General features: G+C 38.3%; 1 pseudogene; it reads left to right on the top strand.

The window, feature by feature from the left end:
- The first annotated feature begins 1,905 nt into the window (after positions 1 to 1,905).
- LOC105722432 (ubiquitin carboxyl-terminal hydrolase 7-like) lies at positions 1,906 to 5,171 on the top strand (annotated as a pseudogene).
- The last annotated feature ends 224 nt before the right edge of the window (positions 5,172 to 5,395 follow it).

Raw genomic sequence — 5,395 nt, forward strand, 5'->3', positions numbered from 1 at the left:
CACAAAGACTCAAAACAAAGGGACAGAGGAAGATTTACCAACCAAAAGGAGAGCAAACATAAATAAATAAATAAAAAGCAGGAGTTGCAATTCTGACCTCTGATAAAATAGATTATAAAGCAACAAAGATCAAAAGAGGCAAAGAAGGACATTACATAATAGTAAAAGGATCCATGCAACAAGAAGAGCTAACGATCCTATATATACACATACCCAATACAGGAGCACACAGATACATAAGACAAGTTCTTAATGATTTATAAAGAGACTTAGCCTCCCACACAATAATAGTGGGAGACTGTAACATCACATTGTCAATATTAGACTGATCAACGAGATAGAAAATTAACAAGGATATCCAGGACTTGAACTCAGACCCAGAACAAGTAAACTTGATAAACATTTATAGAACTCTCCACTTCAAATACACAAAACATACATTCTTATCAGTACCATATCATGCCTATTCCAAAAGTGACTACATAATTGGAAGTAAATCACTCCTCAATAATTGCATAGCATTTCATGGGTTTAAATGAAATATTGGTTGGCTGCTTGTTTGTTATTTTCTTCCCTTATTCCTTCCTGTCTCCATTGTTAAGCACAATTATTAGCATAAAGGAGGTTTTCGATTCCCATTTTTAGACTGCATTCTAGCCTGGGCAATAGAGCAATACTCCTGTTCTCTCTCCCTCTTTCTCTTCCTTTTTCTTCCTCTTCATTCTCTTTTTTTTTTCTTTTTCTCTTTCTTTCTTCCTTTTTTTTTCTTCAAACAAAAAAAAAAAAATCAGAAAAGACTGGTGAAAAAAAAAAGAGAGAGAGATTGTCAGAATGGGTTGAAAAAACATGACCCAACTATATGTTGTTCATAAGAAACCCACTTTAAATATAAAGACAAATACAGATTGAAAATAAATGATGGAGGAGAATATATCATGCTAATAATGATCAAAAGAAAGCAAAAGTAATTATATTAATTTCAGACAGAGCAGACTTCACAACAAACAACATTATCAGGAATAAAGAGGGGCATTAAAAAAGATAAACAGGTACAGATTTCAAGATGACATAACAATCCTTAATGTATATGCACCTAACAAAAGAGTATCAAGCTATGAGAGGCAAAAACTGTGAAGAGAAATAGATGAATCCACTATCATAAATGGACACTTCAATACCTCCTTACCAGATATAAACAGATTCAGCAGGCAAAAACATCATTGAGGACATGTTGTTGAACTTAATACCTCTGTTAATCAACTGGATATAATTGCCATCTATCAACCACTTCAACAACAGAATGCATATTTATCCCAAGCACACATGCACCAAGATAGACCATGTTCTGTGACATAAACGCAACTTAAAATAAAATAAAAAAATAGAAATCATACAATGTCTGCTCTCAAACCATAAGGAAATTTAGTTAGAAATTAATAACGGAAAGATAATTGAGAAATCTGAAAATACATGAAGATTAAATCACACACTTCTACATAAAACATGGGTCAAGAAGAAATCTCAGGAGAAACTTAAAAGCATATTAAACTAAATCAAAACAAAAGCATAACTTATCAAAATTTGTGGAATGTGGTGAAAGCAGTGTGTAGAGGGAAATTCATAGCATTAAATGTAGATATTAGAAAAGTTGAAAGATCCAAAATGAATAATCTGTTTCTACCTTGGAAAACTAGCAAACGAAGACCAAATAAAATCCAAAGTAAGCAGAAGAAAAGAACTAATAAGAATTAGAGTCAAAATCAATGAAATTGAAAACAGAAAATCAACAGAGAAAGCCAACAAAACCAAAAGTTGGTTCTTTGAAAAGATCAATGAAATTGCCACTGACAACACGCGGGAGGTGGAAGAGGCCACCCCGCAGGCGAGGCCCAGGCAGTGGCCGAAATGAATCACCACTATTAGCAGCAGCAGCAGCAGCAGCAAGTGGGTGAGCAGCAGCTGAGCGAGCCCGCGGACATGGAGATGGAAGCTGGAGATACAGATGACTCACCAAGAATTACTCAGAACCCTGTGATCAATGGGAACTTGGCCCTGAGTGACGAACCCAACAACGCAGAGGAGGACATGGAAGATGACGCCAGTTGGCGCTCCGCGGCAACCCTTCAGTTCACTGTGGAGGGCTTCAGCAGACTGGGTGAGTCGGTCCTTAGTCCTCCATGTTTTGTGAGAAATCTGCCATGGAAGATTATGCTGATGCCATGCTTTCATCCAGACAGACCACACCAAAAAAGCGTAGGATTCTTTCTCCAGTGCAAAGCTGAATCTGATTCCACATCGTGGTCTTGTCATGCACAAGCAGTGCTGAAGATAATAAATTAGAGATGATGAAAAATCGTTCAGTCATCATATTAGTCATTTGTTCTTCCATAAAGAAAATGATTGGGGATTTTCTGATTTTATGGCCTGGAGTGAAGTGACTGATCCTGAGAAAGGATTTATAGGTGATGACAAAGTTACCTTTGAAGTCTTTGTACAGGGGATGCTCCCCATGGAGTTGCATGGGATTCAAAGCAGCACACAGGCTATGTGGGATTAAAGCATCAGGGAGTCACTTGTTATATGAACAACTTTCTACTGCCTTTATTTTTTACAAATCAGCTACGAAAGCCTATGTACATGTTACCAAGCAAGGGGTATGATTCATCTAAAAGCGTCCCTTTAGCATTACAAAGAGTGATCTATGAATTATAGCACAGTGATAAACCCATAGGAACAAAAAAGCTAACAAAGTCATTTGGGTGAGAAACTTTAGATACTTCATGCAACACAATGTTCAGGAGCTTTGTCGAGTGTTACTTGATAATGTGGAACATAAGATGAAAGGCACCTGTGTAGAGGGCACCATACCCAGATTATTCCGTGGTAAAATGGTGTCCTATAGCTAGTGTAAAGAAGTGGACTATCAGTCTGATAGAAGAGAAGATTATTATGTTATCCATCAAAGTATCAAAGGACAGAAAAACATATTTGATTCATTTGTGGATTATGTGGCAGTAGAACAGCTCAATGGGGACAAAATGACACTGGGGAACATGGCTTACAGGAAGCCGTAGAAGGTGTGAAATTCCTAACACTGCCTCCAGTGTTACATCTATAACTGATGGGCTTTATGTATGACCCTCAGATGGACCAAAATATCAAGATCAATGATAAGTTTGAATTCCCAGAGCATTTACCACTTGATGAATTTTTGCAAAAGACAGATCCTAAGGACCCTGAAAATTATATTCTTCATGCAGTTCTGGTTCATAGTGGAGATAATCATGGTGGACATCATGTGGTTTATCCAAACCCCAAAGGGGATGGCAAATGGTGTAAATTTAATGATGATGTAGTATCAGGGTGTACTAAAGAAGAAGCGATTGAGCACAATTATGGGGGTCATGATGATGACCTGTCTGTCTGACACTGCACTAATGTTTACATGTTAGTCTATATCAGGGAATCAAAACTGAGTGAAGTTTTTTACAGGCAGTCACTGACCATGATATTCCTGAACAGTTGGTGGAGCAATTACAAGAAGAGAAAAGGATCGAGGCTCAGAAGCAGAAGGAGAGGCAGGAAGCCCATCTCTATATGCAAGTGCAGATAGTCACAGAGGACCAGTTTTGTGGCCACCAAGGAAATGACATGTACAATGAAGGAAAAGTGAAATACATGGTGTTCAAAATATTGAACTCCTCGACTGCCATGTTTGTTCAGAACCTCTCTCAGACCATGGGATTTCCACAAGATCAAATTTGATTGAATGGAACAAAATTGCCAGCAATGTTAGATAATGAAGCCAGTGGCAGTAAAACAATGATTGAGCTCAGTGATAACTTGGACAACATTCCTGGAAACAGTCAATCCTGAGCTGGCTGCTAGTGGAGTGACCTTACCCAAGTTTGATAAAGATCATGTTGTAATTTTATGTTTGAAGATGTATGATCCCAAAATGTGGAGCTTGAATTACTGTGGGCATATCGACATACCAATATCCTGTAAAATACGTGACTTGCTCTCAGTTATGTATGAGAGCAGGATTTATTCAACATACTAGCCTTATCCTCTATAAGGAAGTTAAACAGAATTTAACAGAGAGAATTCAGGACTATGACATGTCTCTTGATAAAGCCCTTGACGAACAAATGCGTGGTGACATCATAGTATTTCAGAAGAGTGACCCTGAAAATGATAACAGTGAATTACCCACCACAAAGGAATATTTCCGAGATTTCTACCACCGTGTTGATGTCATTTTCTGTGATAAAACAATCCCTAGTGATCCTGGATTTGTGGTTACGTTATCAAATAGGATGAATTATTTTCAGGTTGCACAGACAGTTGCACAGAGACTCAAAACAGATCCAATGTTGCTCCAGTTTTTCAAGTCTCAAGGTTATAGGGATGGCCCCCCTTAGACATAATTATGAAGGTACTTTAAGAGATCTTCTATAATTCTTCAAGGCTAGACAACCTAAGAAACTTTACTATCGGCAGCTTAAGATGAAAATCACAGACTTTGAGAACTGGCAAAGTTTTAAATGTATATAGCTAAACAGCCAATTCAGGGAAGAAGAAATAATGCTATATCCAGACAAGCATGGGTATGTCCAGGATCTGTTAGAAGAATGTAAAAAGGCTGTGGAACCTGGGGAGAAGGCATCAGGGAAACTTAGGCTGCTAGAAATTGTAAGCTACAAAATCACTGGTGTCTATCAAGAAGATGAACCATTAGAATGTTTATCTCCTGCAACGAGCAGATGCTTCAGATAAAAAAATCCCTTTGGACCAGATGGACATAGACAAAGAGAAGGAGATGCTTGTCACAGTGGCACATTTCCACAAAGAGGTCTTTGGAATATTTGGAAACCCATTTTTGCTGAGGATACACCACAGCGAGCATTTTCAAGAAGTGATGAAGCGAATCCAGAGCCTGCTGGACATCCAGGAGAAGGAGTTTAAGAAGTTTAAATCTGCAGTTGGAGTGATGGGCCAACACCAGTACATAAATGAAGATGAGTATGAAGTAAATTTGAAAGACTTTGAGTCACAACCCATTAACATGTCTTATCTTCGTGCCTTGGCTAAGGCTCAGTCACTTCAACAAAGCCCCAAAGAGTCATCGCTACACTGACCTTGGAAAGGCCATTAAAATCCATAACTGATTTCCAAACTGGTGTGTTCAAGGCAAGAACAGTGTGTGGGTGAACCTTCACAGCCTAGAACTTTGGTACACACGCCCTCTAGCCAAAGTCTTCAGCAAGAGGATTCACTGCTGGTGTTTATTTTATTTTATTGAGGCTGTTCAGTTTAGCTTCTCTGTACCTATTGTTTGCCTCTTTTGAGCAAAATGAAGGTGTTTTTTATAAAGCTTGAATGCCAGTGAGAG

The sequence above is a fragment of the Aotus nancymaae genome, unplaced genomic scaffold (genome assembly GCF_030222135.1).
Source record: "Aotus nancymaae isolate 86718 unplaced genomic scaffold, 86718_ANA_hifiasm-v0.15.2.pri h1tg000014l, whole genome shotgun sequence".
NCBI lineage: Eukaryota > Metazoa > Chordata > Mammalia > Primates > Aotidae > Aotus > Aotus nancymaae.